Genomic DNA, 13,107 nt, shown 5'->3' on the forward strand with positions numbered 1-13,107 from the left:
GATAAATGAGCCTAGGTAAATGTAAAATACCATGTTCTTTGGGGCCATCAGTTATAAAGATACATTTTATATCTTCAAGTGTGTAGTATATTTCATGTGAGCCTCTTGGCATTCCAAAAAGAATTTCAACTCGACGCTGAATACTTTTATTCTTGCTTATTTTGTATCTTGTCTGTGTGATTGTCACTTAGGATCATTTCTCCTCTTTAAGATTATGATTACTCTCAATCATCCTCTTTATAGACAATTTCTACAGCCAAGATTGCCAAACTCATATTCTTTTATCCTTTCAAAAAGTTCTGAAGTTCCAGATTTTCCAATATCACACCCAAGTAATGGGGAAACAGCTGATGTTCACCCATTGGCTCTCCTAAAGTGAATATATCAAAGTCTTCATTCATAGTCTCTGGTACAGTATTCAAAACATTTTTCTGAATGTTTTTAAGGCAGTAAAAATCTAACTTATATTTTCATTTCAGACTTGACATTTCTAGTATCTTCAATACATAACAATTTCAGCAAAGGCTTGACAGAGACCCTCATGATAACACTGAAGATAAGACTGAAGTGGATCCAAAGATAATTGTTGCTTGTTAATTAATATGGCACCTTACATATCTTTTTCCACTTGAAGGTTATGACCATTCTGAGGACAGTGACCATGTTTATACATCAGTGTATCTTTAAATCACAGACACTCAGTAAATTTTGTAGAATGAATAAATGAATATTCAACTGTAAAATCTTTATGTTAGATACATTCTGTTCTTGCTGCCCAGCACCCATTTCTCCTGTAATGGCATTCTAGTCATCATAGGAAACCACCCCTTACATATTTTGAGCATGTGGTTTGGGCTTAAGCTATCTCAAAACCGCCAGCTCCTGACATAGGCGTGTGAAATGGCCTTGTCACTTAGACGTGTTCCATCCCTCTGCCTATAGTAACTTCTTCAGAAATGGCACAAGACACAGGCCCAGCCAATGAAGCTCAAATCCAGAATGGATGGAACCGTTGGGGAGGCGAAGCACTCTTTACATGGATAATGCTAACTCTAAGGATACCATCACTCTAGAGCCACCAGAGGCCACCAAATGGAGAGGGCCTGCCTGAGAATGCTGCCAGCATAAAATAAAGAAGAGCCAAAATAGGAGAGTCACAGCCAAAGTCTTGCTGTCATTTGGTGAACCTTAGATCTAGGAATGAGTGATGCTGATCTACACTTGAACCCTTCAGTGATATGAACTAATATATTCATTTTTAAAGCTAGTTTGAATTGTTTCTGACCTTTGCAATGAAAGTGAACTGATACTGTTAAACTTTTAGCTAGTGGCTTAGATAAAGAAATAAAAAAATTTTTAAAGGTTTAAAAATTTTAACTTACACCGATTTACATAACTGCTAATTAAGAGTTCCATAAACCCCTGACATGTGGGACTATAGTTAAATAGCCTGGGCTCCCTGAGCCTATAACCAGAAGTCAAAGACTAAACAAAAGGCCTACTGTTAGGGGAGAAGGACAGGGATGGGGCAAATAGGGAGAAGAGCTTAGAAGTAGTGTCTGCAGGAAAACAAAGTTGGGGCAAGGGTGGGAGGTGGATACGGAACAAGTCTGGTGGGAATAGATGAGAACATTAGTCTAAGGCAGAGACAATGGAAAGTAAGAAGAGTACTCAATTCTTTTTAAAGAAGAACTCCGCAGGTAGCTAGTGTAATATGGCCCTTGGCTCCTTTTCCAGATTCATCTCCCACCACTGCTCCTCCCTAGCTCCCTAATTCAAGCCATTTCCAACCATTAGCAATTGCCTAGATAGGCTATGTGGATTGTATCCTCAGGGCCTTTGCATATATCCATCTCTATATGCCCTTCTCTTTCTTCACCCAGTCTTCAAGACTTGACCTCAGTCTCACTCTGAGAAGCCTTGAGAGGCCCCCTCTGTACCTTGTGATCCACCTCCATGGGAAGGCCTGGACCTCTCCATGGCACTCCCTTGTCTTCCTATCTGTCACTTGTCTATAATACAAGCTGTTTTAGTAAAAGGACTTTACCTAATTCACTTTAATATCTCTAGTGTCCAGGGGTGCCTGGGTGTCTCAGTCAGTTAAGCAACCATCTCTTGGTTTTGGCTCAGCTCATGATCCCACAATTCGTGGGTGTGAGCCCCATGTCAGCCTCTGTGCCAACAGTGCAGAGCCTGCTTGGGATTCTCTCTACCTTCCTCTCTATCTGCCCTTCTTCCCCTCTCTCAAAAATAAATTAATAAATAAACATTAAAAAATCTCCAATGCCCAGCACAATGTCTGATCCATAATATACACTTCTAAAACATGAATTGATAAAATTAATTGAACTGAATGAAGAAAGATTAAATATGACCAGCAGCAAAATAGTCCTATAGATTTCCTATAGTACTTTCATCAACCCAGCTAAAAGACTAAAACAAAACATCATCACACTAAAAGATCCAAGAAATATACTGAGCATTTTCTATGGCCATAGCACTGGGAAAGAAATTTCTCTAACTTCTCATCCAACCCACTATCCACCTCCAAATGTAAAGCAGATCCTCCTCCAATTCCACCACTACAGTCCACCCCACAGAGTCTTCTCTCTGCCAGAACAAGGCATTCTCTGAGAGCCATATTCATCTTACAAATGCAGCAGGTGCTCAGCAATCAGAATGCTTTCTCTTTCTGTCGGCCCCATCACTTGTCTCCACTGTATTATAAACAACCATAGAATAATGACCAAATATCTGTGTAAAAATGTCTTTTCATTGTAAAGCATTGTAGCTGAGTTTTTACTGAGTAATTTTGGTTATTTGACTTCACATGAGAAAATGACAATTCCTTCAAGTTCTTTAAGTTTTTCCTAAATTAAAAAACAAATTTTATTTTAGACTGAATAGTGCTTAGTATGGATTTTTTTAAATCTTAGAGGGGAACCAAAGAGCTTATTTCAAACATTTAAAGTGCTAACATGTAGTAGAGGAATTAAAGTTGGCATTGTTTCAGAGAATAAAACTGCAATAAATGGGTAGAAATCAGCAGAAGACAGATTTTAGCGTAAAGTAAGGCAGAACGGTCTGACCTGCAATTAAAGCGATCCAACAATTGAGGGACTGAGTTACAAAACAGAGAATTTAGTGAGAGTCATAAAAAAAATACTCCCATTAATTTTATGTCTTGCAAGTATTATTTCATTAATGTTCATGGCATTTTGAAAGATGTAACAAAGTCTTAGGTCTCTGTTTTGTAGATGAAGAAATCAGCAGGCTTAAATGATTTGCCCAAGGTCACATATTGACCAATACAAGTTTGATGTTCCTTTTCTTATACAACATGTATTCATTGGTCTTCAGAAATAATAAGCTTCCTGCAATTACAGGTGGTATTACTTATTGTTATTTAATTCTTGATCCTCTAAACAAAACTTGGATGTTTAAATTTAAAAGTTCACCTTCCTGAAACATTTTAGTAGATAAGGCTTTTATAGTTCTGCAAATTCTTAGGCATGGCACTTTAATTAGTTTTCACCAGTTTTGAATAAAAAAAGCTAGATGCTAATGATTAGCCTACAAATTGCTAGATCATCTGTAATAAATGTTAAAACCATTAAATGTCAACATGTCATTACAAATCCAGTGGCAGTTGGGGAAATAAATGTCAAATTTTTCATTATTTTTCTTCAGAGTTTCAATAGTAACTGCCAGTAGTGGCCACAGGTAAAAGTCCAATCTTTTTGTTAAGAAACAAGTGCTTGCATTGAAGCACAAACCAAAATGAGATATAAATTTCTCTCAACTTCCTAAAGTTTACAGGGAACTCTTTCTTCCATAGATAAGTCACAATTTCAAATTAAATTAGCATTTCAAGATGAGGGGGTAGGTGGGGACTAAGACCCACAAAGGGAAAAAATGGGAGAAAATAAATAGACAATCTAAAGAATAAAATTAGGGGTGCCTGGCTGACTCAGTTGGTGGATCATGAAACTCTTGATATCAGGGTTGTAAGTTTGAGGCCCACTTTGGGTGTAGAGATTACTTTAAAAAAATAATTTTTTTAATTTAAAAATTAAAAAATAAAGAATAAAATTAGAAACAACCCATAAACAATAAATAACACTTTATTCATTAGTAACAAAAGAAATAAAAATGAAATTATAATGAAATGTGATTACTTTTACTTATCAAACTAAAAAATTTTTAAGTGTTTTAATGTTTATTTATTTTTGAGAGAGAGAGAGAGAAAACAGAGTTTGAGCGAGAGAGGAGCAGAGAGTGAGGCAGACACAGAATCCAAAGCAGGCTCCAGGCTCCGAGCTGTTGGCACAGTGCCCAAGGTGAGGCTTGAACTCACAAGCCATGAAATCATGACCTGAGCCAAAATTAGATACTTAACCAACTGAGGCACCAAGGAGCACCTCAAACTGAAAAAAAATTTTAAATATAAAAACATTCAGTGCTGGTAATGATGCAATGATAGTAGTACTCTGTGATAGGCAGCCTCAAAGATGGCTGCCATGATTTCCACCTCCTTGTTGTACTCTTGCCCTTCCCTCAAGTGTGGGCTTTGATAACTTGCTTCTTACAAATAGAGTGCAGCAAGGGGCACTTGAGTGGCTCAGTTGGTTAAGCAAACTTCAGCTCAGGTCATGATCTCACAGTTTTGTGGGTTCGGGCCTTTCATCGAGCTCTGTGCTGACAGCTCAGAGCCTGGAGTCTGCTCCAGATTCTGTGTCTCCCTCTCTCTCTGCCTCTCCCCTGCTTGCACTGTCTCTCTAAAAAATAAGCAAACATTAAAAAAAATTTTTTTAAATAGAGTACAGCAAAGTTAACATTTCCAAAGTTAATTTACAGAAAAACTGTGCCTTCCATCCATATTGCTTGCTTTCTCTCATCTCTCCCCTGCTCACTCTGAGAGAAGTCAGCTGCCATGTTGTGAGTTGCTCTAAGGAGAGGCCAAGGTGGCAAGGAACTGATACCTCTGGCCACGAACCAGCAAGAATCTGAAGTCGGTCTGCAGCCACCTGAGTGAACTTGAAAGCAAACACACCCTCGTTTGAGCCTTGAGATATAAGCAGCAGTGATCAATGCCTTGACTACAACCCTACTAAAGACCCTAGCCCAGTGAAACCGTGATAAGCCATGGTGGGATATCTGACCCTCCCAAACTGGGTGATAATGAAAGCTTGTTTTTAGCTGCTAAATATTGAGGTAAATTTTTTTTACAACAATAGATAACTAATACATCCTCTCATATGCTTTAAGATTCTGGAAAATTTATATGGCATTATGCATCAAGAGCGTTATAGAAATTTTATTCATTTTTACCAAATAATTCCACATCTAGTATTCTTTATAAAGAAATTAATTGGAGGGGCACCTAGGTGGCTCAGTTGGTGAAACATCAGACTCTTGTTAGATTCTGTTAGGCTGCTCCGTGCCGAGGGTGAGGGTGAGGAGCCTGCTTGGGATTCTCTCTCTCCCTCTGCCCCTCCCCAGCTCCCAGTCTTTCTCTCTCTCTCTCTCTCTCAAAAAAAAAAAAAAAAAAAAAAAAGGAGCAAAAGAGAATATATACTCTATTGCACATTTCAGCACAGAATTTATCAGTGATTACAAATATATGTATATAAATACTATATATACATACACACATATATCTATAAAACAGTGTTCTCTAGATTGCAAATGGTTTTTATTTTCTTATTTTTTTTAATTTTCTTAATAAACTTTTTTTTCTACATTTTCTAAAATAACCACATAAAACATTCAAAGTAAAAGAAAAAAGACTTTCAAGATATGCATGTACATATTAAAAACTATAATGGTAAACACTATATTCAATAGGGATTGAAGCAGGTAAGGAGAAAGTCTCTGATTTTTCTTAAAGTTTTCAGAGCTGAGCATTTTCTTCATGTAGTCATGAAAAATGAACATTATATTGACTTTCACATATGTCACATAAAATTGATAAGGACAGAGTAATGGAAGAAAAGGTATAATCAATCTTTAGGTGCAACAGTTTGCTTTTCTGCTAAGTATCTCTTCCGAAAGCAATTACCAAGGAAGAAGTGAAACCTGAACCAAAGGAAAACAAACAAGTCAAGATCCGCCTTCAAACACCTTCCTAAGTTAAAGTTAGACTGGCCAAGTAATTGTCTCTAACTTGGAAAAAAGAATGCATTGTGGGAGCAATGTGTTTGGTAGTTTGGGGAAGGTCCACACTGAAAGCAAAAAATCCTTACTAATTTCAGTCTGCCAGTAATGTGAACGACCTATTGACCAAACTATACAATGAAAAGACAGACTATTCTGCAGATTTATAAAGCTATTGAAATACATAAAGAGTTATAGAACCACCTCCCAATTTGGCATCGCCCACTGGTTAAGTACTACAGTCTGAATGTTTGTTTTCCCCAAAATTCAGATATTGAAATTCTTTTTTCTTGTAAGTTTTTTTATTTATTTTTGAGAGAGAGAGAGACAGAGTATGAGTTGGGGAGGGAAAGAGAGAGAGAGGAAGACACAGAATCCAAAGCAGGCTCCAGGCTCTGAGCTGTCAGCACAGAGACTGATGCTGGCTAGAACTCATGAACCACAAGACCATGACCTAAACTGCAAAATCATGACCTGAGTTGAAGTCAGATGCTTAACTGACTGAGCCACTCAGGAGACCCCTTCATATGTTGAAATTCTAACCTCCAAAGGTGATATCATTAGGAGGTGGGGCCTTTGGGACATGATTAGGTCATGAGGGTGGAACCCTCCCCGGAACAGGATTAGCATTTATAAAAAAGTTTTAAAGGAATTCATTAGCCATGGATGTATTCATGAAAGGACTTTCAAAGGCCAAGGAGGGAGTCGTGGCTGCTGCTGAAAAAACCAAACAGGGTGTGGCAGAAGCTGCAGGAAAGACAAAAGAGGGTGTTCTCTATGTAGGCTCCAAAACCAAGGAAGGAGCAGTTCATGATGTGACAACAGTGGCTGAGAAGACCAAAGAGCAAGTGACAATTGTTGGTGAGGTGGTGATGACCAGTGATGACAGCAGTCACACAAAAGACAGTGGAGGGAGCAGGGAGCATCGCAGCTGCCACTGGCTTTGGCAAAAAGGATCAGTTGGGCAAGAATGAAGAAGGAGGCCCACGGGAAGGAATTCTGGAAGATATGCCTGTTGATCCTGACAATGAGGCATACGAAATGCCTTCTGAGGAAGGTATCAAAACTATGAACCCGAAGCATAAGAAATACTTTTACTCGCAGTTTCTTGAGACCTACTGAGAGATGTTCCATCCTGTACAAGTACTCAGTTCCAACGTGCCCAGTCATGACATTTTCTCAAAGTTTTTACAGCGTATTTTAAACTCTTCCATCCGCACCGACTGAAATTATCTGTACCTGCCCTTACTCAGCATTTCAGTGCTTCCCTCTCACTGAAGTGAATATATGGTAGCAGGGTCTTTATGGGGATATTGTGGCTTCAAATCTAAAAGTTAAATTAAAACACCTAAGTGACTACCACTTATTTCTAAATCTTCACTATTTTTTTTGTTGCTGTTCTTGAGAAGTTGTGATTTATTATCATATAAGATTTCTAGGTGTCATTTAATGATTCTGTCTAAAAATAATGATGTATTGTGAAATTTGTTAATATATACAATACTTAAAAATATGTGAGCATGAAACTATGCACCTATAAATATTAACTATAAAATTATAAATAAATAAATAAATACATACATACATACATACATACATACATACATACATACATAAAGTCTCACAGAGCTCACTAGCCCCTTTCACTATATGAGGACAAAAGTTTGTAGAGGTGGAAGAGAGCCCTCACATGCTGGCAACTTGATCTTGGATTTCCAGCCTCCAGAACTCTGAGCAATAAATTTCTGCTCTTTATAAGCCTCCCAGTTCATGGTATTTTGTTATGGCAGCCCAAACAGACTAAGACTAAGACAGGAAGTTAGTCTTTCTCTTCAGGATCCCATCTGCCGTTTTGAGGCTTACTTATGAAAGTGGGTTCAGTAAGGGAGATATGGCATGGAGGAAATTTTTTTCTAAAGGGCTGGATTTCTTGATTTTACTGATGCATGCGGAGAAGGGAGAGAGCGTCAGGAGAAACAGAGTAAAAGATGCATGAGGTTTGGCATGGTGAGGGAGGGGTGCTAGAAAAACAAAAGGAAATCAGAGGGCATCAGGGAGAGGGGTTGCCCCAAATCTTGTCTGTGACTCTGAGAAATAATTGCTTCCCAGGAGGACCCCAGCCCACATGCACATTCCTGGACACTGGCAAGTGTGGAGAGCACTCAGTTTTTGTTAAGAAGGTAGAATGTCAGAGCCCAACTTTCTCTAGGGAAGAGAGGATTCCAGTGTCATACCCCAGATCTATTGAATCAGAATTTCCAAGGTGAGATCTAGCAACCTATATATTTTTTAAACTCCCTCACTGATTCTGAATTATCAAGACCATTGCCCACTGTGTAAGAATAACTTTTGCATCCTATCTTACCCTGAATGACACCTATATTACACATCTCATTCTTTTCTGGTCCTAACACTGTAATTTTTCAGACAGCCTAAAGCATGGAGAATCATCAGAAATCTTCACCAGCTGACATTGTGTAAACAGTTGCTAAGTAATTAAACCATTATTATCAAAATATAAATTCCAGTAATATATCACCTGATTAAACCTACAAAAGACAGAATATGTGATAAATCAATATTTGCAAGCCCTCTTTCTGTCAACCGCAATTTTTGAGCACTATGGGAAAATCGGTATATAATTTGATTTTGAGTCACCAAGGAAATAGAATAACAGAATCTCATAAATGGAAAGGACCTTAAAAGTCATTCAGTCCAACATTCCCTCTAATGCCTAAATCCCTACTAAAGTACCTCTGACAGGTGATTTTACAGCCTGGGCATATTCAGAAAATAAGAATTTATTAGTTAATGCAGAAAGAAAAAATATAAACGTGTGAATGAAAAGCAAAATTATAAACACTTACATGAAAGCAATCTCAGCCTCCCAGAAAATTACAAGGATGGATATCTGCTCATGTTTTCCTGATATTATTTTGACACATGAATTTGAGTGGCCTAAACAAAAGAAATGCCTCAAAGCACTAAACAGGATGGTGTTTCCTTGAAAATACTACACTTGGGGGCACCAAGGTGGCTCAGTCAGTTGAGTGTCCAACTGTCGATTTCAAGTCAGGTCATGATCCTGGGGTCATGTGATTGAGCCCACGTTGGGCTCCACACTAAGAGTGAAGCCTGCTTAAGATTCTCTCTCTCCCTCTGCCCCTCCTCTCTGCCACTTTAAAAAAAAAAAAAAAAAAAAAAGCAAGCAAGCAAGCAAGCAAACACTGCCTTTGTACTGAAGTAGAAATAGCATAATCACTATAAAACCCACAGACTGAAAACAGTTCTAAAGTTGCCAGCACTGAGCTAAGAGGCCACATTCTTACTGCACTATATATCCCTTTGAAAAAGAGAGAGATGGGCTGGAGGAGGATTTACATTGGCCATGACAACAATTTAGTGGATTAAACTAAACCTGACTCATTTGCAGCCGGAAGGGTGGTCATGGGCCTCCTGGATAACCCCATAGGTTAGGCCAGCATAAAGCAGGTGAATACGTACTTCCTCGCTGTCATCCCAGCACTTGGGGAGAAATACTCTCAGGATCTACTAAATTGTGTGTCCTAAACTCCAAATATCAAAAGAGGTTGAGAAAGAGGTCAAGTTCATTGAGGGTAGACGTTGTCAGCTTACAACTCTGTCACTTACACAGTTTCTACACAATCTAGGGAAAGGGCACAAAGAAAAAGATTAAGCCCTTTAGAAAAAGAATTAGGTTTCCATATATAATTCTTAGTTGCTTAAAGCTGACCATATCTACATGGCCTTTCCCCTTTCTTTGCTACAAGGCTGGTGGTGGGCAAACTACTTAACCTCCCTCTGCCTCAGGTTCCTCCTAGAGGAAACCATGATCTTCCTAAAACATGACTCACGGTGTTTCTTTCCCATGGTTAAAATGCTTAATGGCCCTACATGAACAACGGAACAGAGCTCAACATCAATTTCCCTTTCAACCCTTTCCCAGTTTATTCTCCCGCAGTCTTACTCATCATCTCCCACAACGTTCCCACCTCCACACCTTTGCTTAGGTCTCTTTGCCCACCTGAAATCCACTCCCCTCTCCAAGCACACCTTATTTCTGCCTCCTAAAGTCCTATGGAGTCTTTGAATCTAGTGGAAATCCTACATTTCTGAGCTTTTTGTTTAAGTTTATTTATTTGAGAGAGAGAGAAAGGAAAGAGAGAGAACCAGCTGGGGATGGGCAGAGAGAGAGGGGGACAGAGAGGGGGACAGAGGGGGAAGTGGGCTCTGGGCTGACAATGCAAGGCTCAGACTAACTGTGAGATCACGACCTAAGTCGGACGCTTAACCGGCTGAGCCACCACGCGCCCCACATTTCTGAGATTTTTGTTCATGGCGTTCATCTGGCCCGAATTAGCTCCTGCCTCGTACTGTTGTAGCATCAAGTGTCAAGTTCCCATGGGACTTGATCTTCCCCATGACGTGTTTACTACTTGAGTTAAGGCATCTGCCTTTGGGACTAGGGTTGCCAAATAAAATATATGATGCCTCACTACATTTGAATTTCAGATAAACAACAAATAACTTTTTTTTTAGTATAAATATGTCCCGTGCAATATTTCAAGCTCATCAGGGTAGAGGATGTCAGCTATAGCTGTACTACTTAACACCCACACAGTCCCTATGCAGCTGAGAAAATGTTTCCATACACTCTTTGGAGCATACACTAAATATATATACATATATATATATATATATGTATATATATATATATAGTTTATCTGAAATTCAGATTAACCAGGTATCCTGTATTTTTATTTACTAAATCTGGCAACCTTATTTGGGACACTTCTATCACTATTTTAAATGCCCAGCACAATACTCCAGGATAGTGAGTTTAACAGTATATGTAAATTTGCTGAGACTTATTGCTATAACTTAATCTAAATAAACCTAAGGATGGCTATCTGAGAACACATCTCCAGCATGTGGCCCTTGGTTCCTCCCTATTCCAAGGGACCAACCTTGATCCACCTGCCCTCTCCTCTAGGTTAGTAAGACGACCAGGAATCTGACCTCGGCTGCTTAAGTCCCAAGCAGCTATTTTGGGAGTATGGAAACTGGAGGACTGGTCCAATGCTGAGACCCAGGGGAACAAGTTCCAAAGCCCAGGCACGCAGGCTTTCCAAGGGTCTGGTGTGGATCAGAAGGGAAAGGTCTGCGTCAGGAGGGTATATATGACTCAGAGAACCTCACAGAGCAGCCACAACCAAACTGATAACAGTTGGACAGTGTCCAAGTCACTGAGTCCATTTGGACAAAATTTCTCCCTCGAGTTCACTAATGTCAATCTTTTATACACTTACCATGACTTTTCTCTGCACCCTTCATCATACTGCTGCATGCTAGCTTTCTTCTAAGAAAGGGAATTAGCTGTGTCTTTCCAAATTCATGCCCCACCAGAGACAGTGGAAGGAAAAGAGAGCCATGATCCTTAAAGAATAATACCATATCCCAAGGTGGTGCTCTGCTAAACAGACCAAAAGTTTCCTGCAGCAGACGCAGGGGGTCAAGCACAGTCAGAAGACCTGTGTCAAGTTGTGGGGAGTAATCAGAGATCACAAAGGGAGGTCACAAGGGGAGGTAGCCACACAGGTGCTTTTTAGGACTGCCTTTTTGCCATCGCTCTTCCCACAAGATTCCTGAAATCCTTCCAGAGCACACTGTGGCTGCTTTATCCTTAGCAGCACCCTAACTACCTTCCTCACTGGATGCTTTCTCTCAGCGTTCACCAGATACCCCAAAACCCCCCGGCAGAGGGCCAACAGGCCACAGAGCAATGTGGCTGCCTGCCTGACTGACCTTCAGCAGTTGGCTGGTGCACTGTGTTCAAATTCCAGCTCAGCCACTTCTTCACCACATGCCAGTAATAAGGTTACAACCTTCTTTGCACCCCAGCTTCAAAATGCACAAAAAGGAGGTTATAACACCTCCTTACACGGAGTGCTGCCCACTGGATAAAATAATATTAACATCATTAGAACATAATAATAAGAACTCAATACATGTCGGTACCCTTCACCTTCTACAACAATTTACAGAGATAGGGGGAATCCATCTTTAACTCTGAAAGACTCTAAATATGGACAATGAATAAATGATGAAGTCTTATAAAGAGCTTCTTACAGAAAAAGTAGAACTGAAGGAAGAGTTAGAAAATCTAAGGAGCATGTATAAATTAACAGATTCAGATGATATGCAAGGTAGAGTATTAAGAGAACTGACAGACACACCTCCAGGGTCCTTTCTCATTTCGGCACAAAGACTTGCGTGAAACCGAAATGACTGGTGGGGTACTAAGGAATTGGTGTTAATTCTTAATATCTTAATAAAGATCTGGGAGAAAGAGTGATCAGCAAGTTAATAAGGTTTTCCTGATATTACTAATCTACGGGATGTTGCAAATATCAATGAGCAAAGATAAAATAATAGAAAGACATAAATAAGTGTGGAAACCCAGGCAAGATATAGTTGTATAAAACTCAACGTGAAAAATGCTAACTCATTCAACTGAGAAGCTTGCTAGGCCCAAGGGAGTGGAGGAAATAGGGAACTAATAATGAAAAAAGACACCAAGAGGCAAACAAGAATAGCAAATTAGAAAGAAGTTTATATTATGAGCTCGGCCAGGGAGAAGAATAAATACCACTGTTGAGTACATGTACAAAACTCTATTATTGCCCTGAAAAAAAAGAAGGCATGAATCTACTGAGATTTCTCTGAGGATGCCACACCAAGTTTAGGGATTCTAAAGGTCACAAAATTATGTCGAAAGTGAGGGAAATGAGAGACAAGGAATAAAAATGCTATAATATGGGAAATGATGGTTCCCAGAAAGATAAACAAGGGCAGCTGAGTGGTTCATAAAAAAGGAGAAGCACATGAAATTAGTCCATAAATATGTGAGACTGATGTGTAATGTGGGAT

The 13,107-nt window shown here is 39.3% G+C and overlaps 1 pseudogene; it reads left to right on the forward strand.

Moving 5' to 3' along the window:
* Positions 1-6,806: 6,806 nt before the first annotated feature.
* On the forward strand, positions 6,807-7,328 carry LOC122237404 (annotated as a pseudogene).
* Positions 7,329-13,107: the final 5,779 nt, after the last annotated feature.

Source organism: Panthera tigris, chromosome A3 (assembly GCF_018350195.1).
Source record: "Panthera tigris isolate Pti1 chromosome A3, P.tigris_Pti1_mat1.1, whole genome shotgun sequence".
NCBI lineage: Eukaryota > Metazoa > Chordata > Mammalia > Carnivora > Felidae > Panthera > Panthera tigris.